The sequence below is a fragment of the Triturus cristatus genome, chromosome 8 (assembly GCF_964204655.1).
Source record: "Triturus cristatus chromosome 8, aTriCri1.1, whole genome shotgun sequence".
Taxonomy (NCBI): domain Eukaryota; kingdom Metazoa; phylum Chordata; class Amphibia; order Caudata; family Salamandridae; genus Triturus; species Triturus cristatus.
The window spans coordinates 1,555,183,186-1,555,200,334 of record NC_140591.1 but is presented as its reverse complement, the minus strand read 5'-3'; positions in this window follow the sequence as shown (position 1 = coordinate 1,555,200,334).

Genomic DNA, 17,149 nt, shown 5'->3' with positions numbered 1-17,149 from the left:
AGCCTCGCTGAGCATGCTGTTGTCCATCAGAATAAAAGGTTAAAAGACGCTGGTGTGGTGCCTTCTCATTTCGGGTGACGACGATTGGCATATATGTGGCCTGCCCTGGCCACGAAGGCTACCCCACTGCTTACCCCAGCAGGTCCTCCGCCAGTGAATGAAAGAGCGGAAATGGAACAGCGTTTACCGTCTGGTGAGACGTGAGACAAGCAGCAGCCCAGCCGGTTTCCGAACAGCGACCCAGAGGGGGTTTTAACACGGAGGAAAGCAAAACAGCAGCATCCACCTTGGTTTTAAGAACTTACCTGCCTACAATGACCAGAATTCCTTGCTGGGATACGCCCATTAGGGCGGGTCTGACTACAAGTAATCGCGAGTGCGATTCGAATTTGCACAGCTGTTTTGTCTTCAACATGAACCAGTGAACAAGGGAGATGGCTCCTGAAACGCGTCTGGTAATGAAAGAATGAAGCTGCAAGAGCCTCGCTGAGCATGCTGTTGTCCATCAGAATAAAAGGTTAAAAGACGCTGGTGTGGTGCCTTCTCATTTCGGGTGACGACGATTGGCATATATGTGGCCTGCCCTGGCCACGAAGGCTACCCCACTGCTTACCCCAGCAGGTCCTCCGCCAGTGAATGAAAGAGCGGAAATGGAACAGCGTTTACCGTCTGGTGAGACGTGAGACAAGCAGCAGCCCAGCCGGTTTCCGAACAGCGACCCAGAGGGGGTTTTAACACGGAGGAAAGCAAAACAGCAGCATCCACCTTGGTTTTAAGAACTTACCTGCCTACAATGACCAGAATTCCTTGCTGGGATACGCCCATTAGGGCGGGTCTGACTACAAGTAATCGCGAGTGCGATTCGAATTTGCACAGCTGTTTTGTCTTCAACATGAACCAGTGAACAAGGGAGATGGCTCCTGAAACGCGTCTGGTAATGAAAGAATGAAGCTGCAAGAGCCTCGCTGAGCATGCTGTTGTCCATCAGAATAAAAGGTTAAAAGACGCTGGTGTGGTGCCTTCTCATTTCGGGTGACGACGATTGGCATATATGTGGCCTGCCCTGGCCACGAAGGCTACCCCACTGCTTACCCCAGCAGGTCCTCCGCCAGTGAATGAAAGAGCGGAAATGGAACAGCGTTTACCGTCTGGTGAGACGTGAGACAAGCAGCAGCCCAGCCGGTTTCCGAACAGCGACCCAGAGGGGGTTTTAACACGGAGGAAAGCAAAACAGCAGCATCCACCTTGGTTTTAAGAACTTACCTGCCTACAATGACCAGAATTCCTTGCTGGGATACGCCCATTAGGGCGGGTCTGACTACAAGTAATCGCGAGTGCGATTCGAATTTGCACAGCTGTTTTGTCTTCAACATGAACCAGTGAACAAGGGAGATGGCTCCTGAAACGCGTCTGGTAATGAAAGAATGAAGCTGCAAGAGCCTCGCTGAGCATGCTGTTGTCCATCAGAATAAAAGGTTAAAAGACGCTGGTGTGGTGCCTTCTCATTTCGGGTGACGACGATTGGCATATATGTGGCCTGCCCTGGCCACGAAGGCTACCCCACTGCTTACCCCAGCAGGTCCTCCGCCAGTGAATGAAAGAGCGGAAATGGAACAGCGTTTACCGTCTGGTGAGACGTGAGACAAGCAGCAGCCCAGCCGGTTTCCGAACAGCGACCCAGAGGGGGTTTTAACACGGAGGAAAGCAAAACAGCAGCATCCACCTTGGTTTTAAGAACTTACCTGCCTACAATGACCAGAATTCCTTGCTGGGATACGCCCATTAGGGCGGGTCTGACTACAAGTAATCGCGAGTGCGATTCGAATTTGCACAGCTGTTTTGTCTTCAACATGAACCAGTGAACAAGGGAGATGGCTCCTGAAACGCGTCTGGTAATGAAAGAATGAAGCTGCAAGAGCCTCGCTGAGCATGCTGTTGTCCATCAGAATAAAAGGTTAAAAGACGCTGGTGTGGTGCCTTCTCATTTCGGGTGACGACGATTGGCATATATGTGGCCTGCCCTGGCCACGAAGGCTACCCCACTGCTTACCCCAGCAGGTCCTCCGCCAGTGAATGAAAGAGCGGAAATGGAACAGCGTTTACCGTCTGGTGAGACGTGAGACAAGCAGCAGCCCAGCCGGTTTCCGAACAGCGACCCAGAGGGGGTTTTAACACGGAGGAAAGCAAAACAGCAGCATCCACCTTGGTTTTAAGAACTTACCTGCCTACAATGACCAGAATTCCTTGCTGGGATACGCCCATTAGGGCGGGTCTGACTACAAGTAATCGCGAGTGCGATTCGAATTTGCACAGCTGTTTTGTCTTCAACATGAACCAGTGAACAAGGGAGATGGCTCCTGAAACGCGTCTGGTAATGAAAGAATGAAGCTGCAAGAGCCTCGCTGAGCATGCTGTTGTCCATCAGAATAAAAGGTTAAAAGACGCTGGTGTGGTGCCTTCTCATTTCGGGTGACGACGATTGGCATATATGTGGCCTGCCCTGGCCACGAAGGCTACCCCACTGCTTACCCCAGCAGGTCCTCCGCCAGTGAATGAAAGAGCGGAAATGGAACAGCGTTTACCGTCTGGTGAGACGTGAGACAAGCAGCAGCCCAGCCGGTTTCCGAACAGCGACCCAGAGGGGGTTTTAACACGGAGGAAAGCAAAACAGCAGCATCCACCTTGGTTTTAAGAACTTACCTGCCTACAATGACCAGAATTCCTTGCTGGGATACGCCCATTAGGGCGGGTCTGACTACAAGTAATCGCGAGTGCGATTCGAATTTGCACAGCTGTTTTGTCTTCAACATGAACCAGTGAACAAGGGAGATGGCTCCTGAAACGCGTCTGGTAATGAAAGAATGAAGCTGCAAGAGCCTCGCTGAGCATGCTGTTGTCCATCAGAATAAAAGGTTAAAAGACGCTGGTGTGGTGCCTTCTCATTTCGGGTGACGACGATTGGCATATATGTGGCCTGCCCTGGCCACGAAGGCTACCCCACTGCTTACCCCAGCAGGTCCTCCGCCAGTGAATGAAAGAGCGGAAATGGAACAGCGTTTACCGTCTGGTGAGACGTGAGACAAGCAGCAGCCCAGCCGGTTTCCGAACAGCGACCCAGAGGGGGTTTTAACACGGAGGAAAGCAAAACAGCAGCATCCACCTTGGTTTTAAGAACTTACCTGCCTACAATGACCAGAATTCCTTGCTGGGATACGCCCATTAGGGCGGGTCTGACTACAAGTAATCGCGAGTGCGATTCGAATTTGCACAGCTGTTTTGTCTTCAACATGAACCAGTGAACAAGGGAGATGGCTCCTGAAACGCGTCTGGTAATGAAAGAATGAAGCTGCAAGAGCCTCGCTGAGCATGCTGTTGTCCATCAGAATAAAAGGTTAAAAGACGCTGGTGTGGTGCCTTCTCATTTCGGGTGACGACGATTGGCATATATGTGGCCTGCCCTGGCCACGAAGGCTACCCCACTGCTTACCCCAGCAGGTCCTCCGCCAGTGAATGAAAGAGCGGAAATGGAACAGCGTTTACCGTCTGGTGAGACGTGAGACAAGCAGCAGCCCAGCCGGTTTCCGAACAGCGACCCAGAGGGGGTTTTAACACGGAGGAAAGCAAAACAGCAGCATCCACCTTGGTTTTAAGAACTTACCTGCCTACAATGACCAGAATTCCTTGCTGGGATACGCCCATTAGGGCGGGTCTGACTACAAGTAATCGCGAGTGCGATTCGAATTTGCACAGCTGTTTTGTCTGCAACATGAACCAGTGAACAAGGGAGATGGCTCCTGAAACGCGTCTGGTAATGAAAGAATGAAGCTGCAAGAGCCTCGCTGAGCATGCTGTTGTCCATCAGAATAAAAGGTTAAAAGACGCTGGTGTGGTGCCTTCTCATTTCGGGTGACGACGATTGGCATATATATATATATATATATATATATATATGCAAAAAAGAAGCAGAGAACTCCGGGTAGTTCTCAAGTTTTATATATATATATATATATATTACCTACTGGCGGTCGCCAGTAGGTAGTTATAGTTAGGACCCCTTTTCCATAGGAAATCCGCAACATTCTATTTTGAATAACTTTGGTGCCGGTTGACGAATCCTCGCGAATTTCTCAAAATAGGTGGGGCGCTACGCTCCGCTCCTACCCTGAAAGTCTCGGGGGGATTCGTCAAGCGGGGGCTGAGATACAAGGGGGGTCCCAAAACGCGTTTTTCCCATGCATTTTTCCATAGGACCTTTAGACAGGGCTACAGCCCGAACGGCTGAACAGAATTACTAGAAATTTGGCAGAGAGGTAGTCCCTAGGTCAAGGAAGTGCCTTTTGTAGGTTTGGTGTAAATCTGTTCAGTAGATTCTGAGAAAATAGCCTTTAAATCAATATATATATCTGAGCCAGCTTACGGTACGCTTACCGTAAGCTTACCGTACGCGTACGGTGGCGTGCGCGAGCGCGATTCTGATTGGCTGTTACATCTAAGTAAACATTCGAATCGGTCGAAACCAGGAAGCGGCGGCCGCCATTTTCTCTCTCGCACTCTGAGGGGGGGCTGTAAACAAAGGCAAAAAACATATAAAGGGGCTGTTTAGACAGCGCCCATGCACATAGCCATGTTAGTTGAGTCCTCAAAGATCCCCTAAGGCCAAAAACGGTAAATTTTTATTTTTTGAAAATTTCGCCGATTACGCTTACCGTACGCGTACGGTGCGCTTACGCTAAAAATTTTAATAAAAAAAAAAAAACACTCTCTGTGCATGGCGTATTATTGTCATCACTTACAAATTAAATTTAACAGATTACCTATCACAAGGAAGCGCATAATATGTCCTCCATGTGCGCACGGTGCGCTACGCGCACCGCGTGCCCACCTTGCGTGTACGGCACTAACTGCGTAAAGTGGGCGCGCGGTGCGCGAAGCGCACCGCGTGCTCACTGTGCGCGCACGGTGCGCAAAGCGCACCGCGTGCTCACTGTGCGCGCACGGTGCGCGAACGAACTGCGTTAAGTGGGCGTGCACGCCACGAATGGCGTAAAGTAACTTAGCATTTAAAAAACCGTACAAATTCACTGAAAAAACCATAGGTTTCACACACGTTATAGTTAGAAATTAGCATTTAAAAAACCTTGCAAATTCACTGAAAAAACCATAGGTTTCACACATGTTATAGTTAGCGGAAATTTTACTGATAAAAAACCAATGAAATTCCCCCGTTATAGTTAGTGCTGGCAACTATAACTCACGCGACCGCAATCTTCTGCTGATGACATATGTGTCTTTATAAAAAAAAATATTTGTAATATATGTATAGCTAAAAATGTATGGAAGAAGACATGGGCAAATAAGTGTCTAAATACAGTATTAGCATCAGCAGAGGATTGCGGTCGCGTGAGTTATAGTTGCCAGCACTAACTATAACGGGGTAATTTCATTGGTTTTTTATCAGTAAAATTTCCGCTAACTATAACATGTGTGAAACCTATGGTTTTTTCAGTGAATATATATATATATATATATATATATATATATATATATATATATATATATATATATATATATGTATAATCTACTGGTGGTCGCCAGTACATAGTTATAGTTATAGTTAGGACCTTGTTTCTATTCAAAAAGCGGGGGTCACGAAATGTGTTTTTTCCATGTTAATTCCCATTGGAACTTGAAACACGACTACAGCCCAAACTTCTGAACGGAATTACACCAAATTTGGAAAGAAGGTAGCCCTTGGTACAGAAAGAGACCTTTTTTTAAAATGGTGTAAATCCGTTCAGTAGTTTCTGAGAAATTAAAAAAATAGAGGTCGGAAAATCGTTTTGCCCCATAGGAAACTTTAGACACGGTTACCGCCAAAACTGCAAAACGAAATTACACCAAATTTGGCAAAAAGGTCGTGCTTGGTTCAGAAAGTACCCTTTTTTTAAATGTTGTAAATCCATTCTGTAGTTTTCAAGATATTAAAGGAAAAAATCCTTTATATATGTGGGCGAGACCTAACTACACAAGCACAAGCTTGGCTCTACTTGGCTGCCAACACTTCAATCCAGGAAGTGTTGCAGCCATCTTGTTGCAATGCTTTTTAGGTCTTGCCTAGCGACGCAGCGCATGTGCTGCGCACTACACAAACACCACTGCACTGCCCTAAACCCTAAAACACTACCCCAGCACGACCTCCTACACTGCACGAACACCACTGCCCTAAACCCTAAAACACTACCCCAGCACGATCCCTACACTACACGAACACCACTGCACAGCCCTAAACCCTGAAACACCACCCCTACACTGCCTGAACATCACCCCCAGCAAGACCCCCTACACTGCCCGAACACCTCTGCCCTGCCCTAAACCCTGAAACACTACACCAGCACGACCCCCTACACTGCATGAACATCACTGCACTGCCCTAAACCCCAAAACACTACCCCCAGCACGACCCCTACACTGCCGAACACCACTGCACTGCCCTAAACCCTGAAACACCACCCCCAGCATGACCCTCTACACTGCCCAAACACCACTGCTCTTCCCTAAACCCTGAAACACCACCCCCTGCAAGACCCCCTGCACTGCTCGAACACCACTGCCCTGCCCTAAACCCTGAAACACTACCCACTGCAAGACACCCTACACTGCCCAAACACAACTGCCCTGCCCTAAACCCTGAAACACCACCCCCTGCACGACCCCCTACACTGCCCGAATACCACTGCTCTGCCCTAAACCCTGAAACACCACCCCCAGCATGACCCCTACACTGCTCGAACACCACTGCCCTGCCCTAAACCCTGAAACACTACCCCCTGCAAGACACCCTACACTGCCCAAACACAACTGCCCTACCCTAAACCCTGAAACACCACCCCCTGCACGACCCCTTACACTGCCCGAATACCACAGCTCTGCCCTAAACCCTGAAACACCACCCTCTGCAAGACCCCTACACTGCTCGAACACCACTGCCCTGCACTAAACCCTGAAACACTACCCACTGCAAGACACCCTACACTGCCCAAACATTACTGCCCTGCCCTAAACCCTGAAACACCACCCCCTACACTGCCCGAATACCACTGCTCTGCCCTAAACCCTGAAACACCACCCCCAGCATGACCCTTACTCTACCCGAACACCACTGCACTGCCCTAAACCCTGAAACACCACCCCCAGCACGACCCCCTATACTGCCTGAACACCACTGCACTGCCCAAAACCCTGAAACACCACCCCCAGCACGACCCCCTACACTGCCCGAACACCACTGCACTGCCCTAAACCCTGAAACACCATCCCCAGCACGACCCCCTACACTGCCCGAACACCACTGCACTGCCCTAAACCCTGAAACACCACCCTCAGCACGACCCCCTCCACTACCCAAACACCGCTGCACTACCCTAAACCCTAAAACACTATCCCTTGCACGACCCCCTACACTACCCAAACACCGCTGCACAACCCTAAACCCTAAAACACGACCCCCTACACTACACAAACACTGCTGCACTACCCTAAACCCTACAACACTACCCCCTACACTACACAAACACCACTGCACTACCCTAAACCCTAAAACACTACCCCCAGCATGACCCCCTATACTACCCAAACACCACTGCACTACCCTAAACCCTAAAACACTACCCCCAGCACGACCCCCTACACTACAAAAACACCACTGCACTACCCTAAACCCTACAACACTACCCCCTATACTACACAAACACCACTGCACTACCCTAAACCCTAAAACACTACCCCCGCACGACCCCCTATACTACCTAAACACCACTGAACTACTTTCACCCTAAAACACTAACCCCAGCAGTACCCCCTACACTACCCAAACACCACTGCACTACCCTAAACCCTAAAACACTACCCCCAGCAATACCCCTACACTACCCAAACACCTCTGCACTGCCCTAAACCCTAAAACACTACCCCCTGCACGACCCCCTACACTACACAAATACCACTGCACTACCCTAAACCGTAAAACACTACCCCCTACCCTACACAAACACCACTGCGCTACCCTAAACCCTAAAACACTACCCCAACACAACCCCCTACACTACCCAAACACCACTGCACTACCCTAAACACTAAAACACTACCCCCAGCAGTATCCCCTACACTACCCAAACACCACTGTACTACCCTAAACCTAAAACACTGCCACCAGCAGTACCACCTACACTACCCAAACACCATTGCACTACCCTAAACCCTAAAACACTACCCCCGCAGAACCCCCTACACTACCCAAACACCACTGCACTGCCCTAAACCCTAAACCACCACCCCCAGCGTGACCCCTATACTGCCCGAACACCACTGCACTGCCCTAAACCCTGAAACACCACCCCTAGCACGACCCCCTACACTGCTCAAACACCACTATACTTTCCTAAACCCAAAAAACACCACCCCCTGCACAACCCCCTATACTGCCCGAACACCACTGCACTGCCCTAAACCCTGAAACACCACCCCCAGCACGACACCCTACACTACCCAAACACCACTGTACTGCCCTAAACCCTAGAAAAGTAACCACCACCCCATGCCCAATCCCCCTTACCTCACACTCCTCGTGGTTTCTCTCTCCTCATGGTTCCTGCTTTATGTCGTCTCTGAGGGGCAGTGCACGTCGTTGTGAGGAAATGGAACAGCCTCTGTTTCCTTGAAACAATGTGGATCGTCTACATTTTTTTAGAACTCATGGTCATTTACCATACATACCTTTACAACAAAATTCGTTGTAAAGACATGCGTAGTAAATGACCATGCGTTCTAAAAAAATGCGTAGTAATGACTTCGCGATGTTCAACGCATGCGTGGTAATGCATGCGTTTTAATGGTATCGCGAAGTAAAAAAGTCGTTGTAACGGCTATTTGCCGAGCGAAGCTGGCCCCTGTTCTTCAGTGAGTCGTTTATTTGATAAATTAGGAGGAAGGAATGTGTTTTTTTACCGAAAAGTGCATTCCCGGCTGTTGTATTGTGAAAGTTTCCGCGTGGCCTGGTTTCACTTCCGGTGACAGAATGGAAGAGTCTGTTTGGATCTAAAGGGGTTCTGCTGTTGGAAGAGGTCGGCGTGACACATCATCAGAAAACACAGCTAATGGAAAGCGTTGTCCCCGAAGTGTGGAGCAGTGCCTTGAGAGGTCAACGAGTGTGCATCCCAACTTAGTATGACCGTACAGCGCGACTAATGTGCCGCCTCCAGTGTACGGAAGGCAGACGCGGTATCCATCGCAGGTCCTCTTGAAGACCGTTGTAGCACTAATTCTCCATTTTGGAACTAGGGCATTTTAACCTTGCTGTTCCTGCCAGATACAAAGAGAAGATCCTGTGTTATTCAGTGCCCTCATTACCTTTTCTGTGGGTAGTGGTGCTTGTCACTTCGCTGCCCCGCCGGTGCACACGACTGGACTCCCCACCTCATGTGCCATCAGCAGGGCCTCTGCCCTCGGATCACTGGTTTTGGTTTCTGGAGTGGCAACATAAACAGTTGCTCCCAAAGTACTAGCCTGAACACTTAGGTGAATATCCCCTGCGCCAGCATTCTGCAAAAATTCTTTCCTAGCTCTGCCACGTCGATGACGTCATAATAGCACGGCTCCGCTCGCGACACTGTATGACGTCATAGGAGCCATAAGAGGACCTCGTCAGGGTGCTGACGTCAGTTCCTCCCATTTTTTCCGTGCCACCGAGGTAAACAGGTGGACCGACACATTTTCACATGTATACATAGTATACATAGTATACTAAGTATATATATATATATATATATATATATACAAATGCATAACCAATAAAGACATAAAGAAATAGCAACAGATCCAGCCTTTCTCACTATTAAAACATAAGCATGATTAAGACATATTTAAAACATTCATGCCCAACAGTACAAGCATCTTTTTGGTAGAAACAGGTGGACAACGGGGAAGCGGGTGGGACAGTGAGGAATCCACAGGCAGATACTGTATCCACCAGAAAAAGCGTTACCGAAGGTAAGTAACTTGCTCTTCTGATGGATACTTCTGCCTGTTGATTCCTCACCTTTTGAATAGAATCCTCAAGCCGTACCTCACCCGAGGAGGGTGTCCACCTGACTAGACCAAAAAATCTTGCAAAACAGATCAAGCAAAATGGCCATCCCTCCTAATCTCCGAATCCAATAATAATCGAATTATTTTTAGTCAAAATTATATTGAAAATAATACTTTAAAAATACTTTTATTAATAAATTTAGACAAACACTTAAAGGAAAACTTTTATTTATAATTAATTTTATAGACACCTCATACTTTACAAATTACGCTGAAGTCGCAACCCCTGCACGACTTTTCAAAATGGGTACCGGAATGCGCGCAGCCATCTTGTAGGGTGCGCGAAGGGTACGCGACTTCGGTATAATATTTTTTTTTTACAGAATCAATATAGTTTTCCTAACTAAAAATTATTCAATTTTAAAATATATATATATATATATATATATATATATATTCACTGAAAAAACCATAGGTTTCACACATGTTATAGTTAGCGGAAATTTTACTGATAAAAAACCAGTGAAATTCCCCCGTTATAGTTAGTGTAGGCAACTATAACTCACGCGACCGCAATCCTCTGCTGATGCTAATACTGTATTTAGACACTTATTTGCCCATGTCTTCTTCCATACATTTTTAGCTATACATATATTTCAATTTTTTTTTTTTCATAAAGACACATATGTCATCAGCAGAAGATTGCGGTCCCGTGAGTTATAGTTGCCTACACTAACTATAACGGGGGAATTTCACTGGTTTTTTATCAGTAAAATTTCCGCTAACTATAACATGTGTGAAACCTATGGTTTTTTCAGTGAATTTGCAAGGTTTTTTAAATGCTAATTCCTAACTATAACGTGTGTGAAACCTATGGTTTTTTCAGTGAATTTGTACGGTTTTTTAAATGCTAAGTTACTTTACGCCATTCGTGGCGTGCGCGCCCACTTAACGCAGTTCGTTCCGTGCGCGCACGGTGCGCTTCGCGCACCGCGCGCCCACTTTACGCAGTTAGTGCCGTGCACGCACGGTGGGCACGCGGTGCGATGACAAAGCAAGAAAGCACGTCAACAAATCTGTTTCTGCTTTCCTCCGTGACTATGGTATGGGTGCCATTTACCACAACAACTTGCGTTATGACATGCAAGACATTTATAGAGGAGATGGTGTGCACTTCAATGATGAAGGGAACAGAGTCTTCCTCTTGAACCTTAGACTCTGCATCGGTACTTACTTGTAGGTACCACTAAAAAAATGACTTCATAAACACAACAGCTCTTTTTAGAGCTCCCTAATTTCTAAACTCTTAAATCTGCTTTTCATTTATTTATTTTTATTTTTTTTACCGTACGCTTACCGTAAGCTTACCGTACGCGTACCCCGTGATTTTTTTTTAAATCAATAAATGTTTTTTTTGTACTTTTCTGTCCTTCTTTGACCCCCTTACAAATGTTAGGGGGTCTGTAACTCTCCTCATTGCCCCCTTTCCTTGTTTTCACTCTTTTTTTTCAGAGTGAAATACACAAAATGGCGGCCGCCGCTTCCTGGTTTCGGCCGATTCGAATGTTTACTAAGATCTAACAGCCAATCAGAATCGCGCTCGCGCACGCCGCCGTACGCTTACCGTAAGCGTACGGTAAGCGTACCGTAAGCGGGCTCAGATATATATATTGATTTAAAGGCTATTTTCTCAGAATCTACTGAACAGATTTACACCAAACCTACAAAAGGCACTTCCTTGACCTAGGGACTACCTCTCTGCCAAATTTTGAGTAATTCTGTTCAGCCGTTCGGGCTGTAGCTCGTTCTAAAGGTCCTATGGAAAAATGCATGGGAAAAACGCGTTTTGGGACCCCCCTTTTATCTCAGCCCCCGCTTGACGGATCCCCCCGAGACTTTCAGGGTAGGAGCGGAGCGTAGCGCCCCACCTATTTTGAGAAATTCGCGAGGATTCGTCGACCGGCGCCAAAGTTATTCAAAATAGAATGTTGAGGTTTTCCTATGGAAACGTGGTCCTAACTATAACTACCTACTGGCGACCGCCAGTAGGTAATATATATATATATATATATATATATATATATATATATATATATATATATAAAATCAAAAATACATTGGATTGAGGTACATTAGACTTTCACTGGAAAAACCATAGGATTCAGGCACGTTATAGTTAGAAATTAGCATCTAAAAACCATAGAAATTCTCTGTAAAAACCATAGGCTTAAGGCACGTTATAGTTAGAGATTAGCATTTAAAACACCATAGAAATTAACTGAAAAACCATAGGTTTCAGGAACGTTATAGTTAGTTGGACATTTCACTCGCACAAAACCATAGAAATTCCGGCTTTATAGTTAGTTCAGCTAACTATAGCTCGCGCCCCTGCAATGCACTGCTGATGACGTCACATATTACATCATTCATGACATGGTCAGTGACATCACTGATGACATCACTGATGACATCTCAAATGACATCACTGATGACTTCATCCAGTGACTGTGTGTTTCTGTAAAGTTTAATTTTGTTTTATATATATTTCAAGCTGTATTGAGGAATGAGTGGGTGTATAAGTGTCTGTATGGAGGATTTAGTAGGTGCGTGACTGACTGTATAAGTGAGTGATTAAATGTGTCTTACTGAATTGTAAGACAGATTTAATCTAACACATTTAACTGAAAATAATCTGAATTGTATTGTACTATATAGTTATAAAAATCACTATACATTAAAAACACAAAATTAATATATAAAGTTACATATAAAACCTATTTAAAAATATATATAAATGTAAGTGTTAAATAGCTTTAAAATACTTCCCTCACTATTGCCAAACATTCCAACAATACATTTTATTTAAAAAAATAATAACTGTAAAATTAATTATTATACAAAATACTTAAAGGCAATATAATCAGTTGATATCTAAATTATTTTAAACAATTAAATTATTAACACAATTATTGATACTGTTTATTACAATTAGATAACAATTATAAAAAATTCAATTAGCTATTAAATAACAAAAAATATTTATATAATTAGTTATCAAACTAACAAATTAAAACGTATAAAAAAGTATATTTAATTAAAAAGAAATATTTAAAACCTTCACACCATATTCCACTACACACCCAACAATTTGCCAAAGATTGACATACAATAAAACAAAACCTAATATATATTACCAAATAAAACAAAACAAACAAATAACCTTATAGCACAAAAACTGATAAAACTCAAGTAGGCAATTTCAAAAACAATATTATGAACAATTTTATTGGCATATGCTGTCCCACACTACTTTTGACATCATAGTATAATACCTATTGCACACCTTCTTCACATGGCTCTACAGCTACATCCCCGATGTGGGATGATATGTCAATTGGGATGATATGTCAAAGTTTATGCTGTAGATCACTGAAAATGATTGCCAACCTACTATCTAAGATTACCATTCTTAACATCTATGAGACTTCATTCCCAGGGTGGGCATATTGTTGCATGAGTCGAACTGTGTCCCTTTGTGAAAGTCAGCAAGGGGTCTCTAGCATCACTTCGTAGGGACATCAGAAATCTCTTCTGTATTGACTGCACTCTCATGTTACTGATTGTTTTTTCCTTTACTGTAGGTGACTGTTATGGATGTCTCCAATGCTTCTATAATAGTGCTGCTATTCAGTGAACTATTTCTGCTATGAATTACATTTCAGTATAACTGCATTGGTGTGGATGTTTCTGCTGTTTTTGCTTTTTCTACATGGTGAGTCCTGTTTGCCCCATTTCCCCACATTCAAAAGAATATGCTTGAGTTAGGTTTTGACACCTGAACACTGCTGTTCAAGATGGTGGGTCACATGGTATGATGGCGGTATAATTGTTGTCGGGGCATAATGATGGTCATTCTTGATATAATGTGGGAATTCTGCGTGTCCTGGTTTCCACCCCTGGCCATGGCAAAATGGTAGTTCTCTTGGCACATTGTCGGCATCCACAGCACAACAATGCCAATCATTGGTACAATACTGGCTCTGGCACAATGGCTGTAATGATGGGACTATATTTAGGTGTCCTTGGAGAAATGTGCCTCCAGCATGAACTTCAGGTATAAGAAATGTATTCCTGTCATTATATTATGATACATAACATGCATGGCAGAATCTATTCATGTGTGGCAATAGTGCAAGGGAGAGTGAGTACTTGATGACAAAGGTAAGCTGAGGGTTGGATATCAAACATATATTTACTCAAATTTACTCAAATGTGTGTTTAGATAAAAATAGCATTTATGCTTATGAAAATAGCAAGATTTTGTTTTAATTAATTGAATGTATTTCTTTTTAAAGAAAAAGGCCATACTTGATATCAAATGTCAGTCATTTCACAAACCTACAAAGCTGTTGTTTGAGGATAACGATTGCATTTTCTAATAAATATTTAAAGATGTTATTTAATTGAGGATCACTACTGCTACATGAGTTTCCTTTTGAGAAAATTAGACTAGCTTGCTGTGATTGCTCATTCATTGCCATTGGAGGCAGACATTTCTGCCCGCCGCTTTAAAAGGTCACCAGTGGCCACTGCATTTGGTCCCTTCAATGTCATAAAGAAGTAATGTCAATCCATACAGGTATCCACTATGCACACTAAATGGTTCATACAAGCACCATCGATGTCCCATGTGAATGAATGAATGAATGAATGAATGAATGAATGAATGAATGAATGAATGAATGAATGAATGAATGAATGAATGAATGAAGACATTTATATAGCGCACAGCTACTCAACAAAAGTGTCCCAGCGCTCGTGGATGAGTTAAGGACCCGGTTGCAGGGGCCTTTCAGATCACTTTAAAAACACAGGAAAGGCTGGTAGGCCACACTCTCTAGCAGACAACATTTAATAAAGCCTGTCCTACTGAAATCATAATGCTGCCACCACTGTCTGTCCTCTACAGCCAGGGCACTGGAATTATGCAGCTTGAGAGGGCAAAATTATGTGGCAGGGTTGAGTAAATTGCGCAGCAAGAAAAGCCAAATTATGCAACATAATGTGACAACATTTTTGATAGTATTACTTCATTATTTTGTACTTTTTACACTAGTTAACACTGTCTGTGCATTGGGTGCACCTCTTTAGTACCTGTTTAACACCCAAATATAGCAATTAGCAACAGAAATGTGAACAGTCAACCTTTGCGAAAGGCCTTCCACTGCGCAGCAACACGCGTCGCTTCGTCTTTAGTGACTTTTGACCTGTTTGAACTAGAAACATAATTTGTTTTTTGTGAAAATCTATAGATTATGCAGCAGATGATGGATTATGTGGCAAATGCGGCAATTCTATAATTATGCCAAAATTGCAGCATCGGCACAATCACATGATTCCAGTAGACCTGGCTATAGCCAGCTGAGCTGACAATAGTCACACTCATCCACAAGATGGTTACCACGGAGTGTCGCTCCGACTACAAAGCCTGACTCTGGGTATCAGTGTTTGTAACAAAAGGCTCCTCCATCACATACACATAATCGCCATGTGTGCTGAGCTAAGGTGAATTAAAGGCAGAAGCACTATGCTCTCCAGAGTCATGCAGTAGAACTTTCTTCATCCCACACTGTGCAAACTATGACTTCTACCCCAAATGCAACGCTCATGAACTGACAATATTCCTTCAAGTAATTAGCAAGATTTAACAAAACAACAGCATTAAATAACGTAAAAATATTGGGAGACTGGATGGTATGTATATTATAGCCTCTGAAAAAATTAAAACACTACTTTGTCCTGAGTGTTTTGCAACAGGGTGGGCAAAAGTCTAATTTCTGACCATTATTTTGTATAACTTCTGTATATGAGGATATACCTTGGATAGAAAAGTCCTGCTAGATGCTGCAAGGAGGCTGGTTTGCACAAAAAATGTCTCTCGGTCATGGTTTTATCATGCCTGTAAGATATCAATTACTTGAACCAGAATCCAGAGGGGAGGAAATTAAATGGAATTGCCTAATGCTAATTTTCTGGAAATTTTCACACATTTTGCTTAATGTGAAATTAATAGTTTTCACAAGACTACTTAGGTAACATAGTAAAAGTCCTTGGGCCATAGTTTTATGATGTTTCAAAAATGTATTTCATTACAACAAACATATGCAGGAGCCCAAGTTCGCAAAGTCCTCTTTCTGGTTTGTTCTTGCACAACACAGCCTTTCAATCTCTTTCAGGCATAGCAAAATATTAATATGTTGGTCTAAAATCAACATTTATCACTCTTGTAGGACAAGATAGGTTTTCCTGATATTACCTTGCTACACTTTCAGTACAAACACACTTATATTTATTTTCCATTCCATTCTGTGGAGCTAAACCAAACTGTATTTACTTTCCACACCATTACCAGAGTCGGGTATGGCCAATCACAGTTTCGCATTTTAGCAATACAACCCGGCCATAATTCCACCAGATCTAAGATCAACAGGAAATACTTTATGTCATTCAACAAAGTCAAATTATCTCCTCTAACAAACATATCCCCAGCTTCATGCATTACCTTTAGGGCTGGATAATTGAGTAGAGAATTGGAGTCAGACAATCTGAGTGGCACAATCATTTAGTGCATAAGCTGGAGTCAATTGGCCAATCTTCTCTAAAGATCTTAAGTTCGGCAAAAGAGATGCTAAATTGCAATGCCATGAGAACTCTGGCACATGCGTGTTGCTTTATAGTGCTTCTGCAACGCACACCTTTAAGGTGGGCAAGACAGCACTTTCTCCACATTTACTCCTAAAATTGTTAGCTTGATATTGAATTGAAAATCGGAAAGCACAAGTGCCCTAGATTTACTAATGCTTGGCACCAAAGCTTCTGCGATACAAAGGTGTTTGTGAGGAACCTGGTGTGACAGATCAGGCGGGAGAGGCAGACAGGGACTTACATGATATTCCACAGGGGTCTGAGCCTGCTTCAACACCTAAAATACAAGAAGTAGTAAAATCAGTTGAAACAAAGAATGGACACAGACAGGAAGTGACAGTATACACAAAAACAAAGTAAG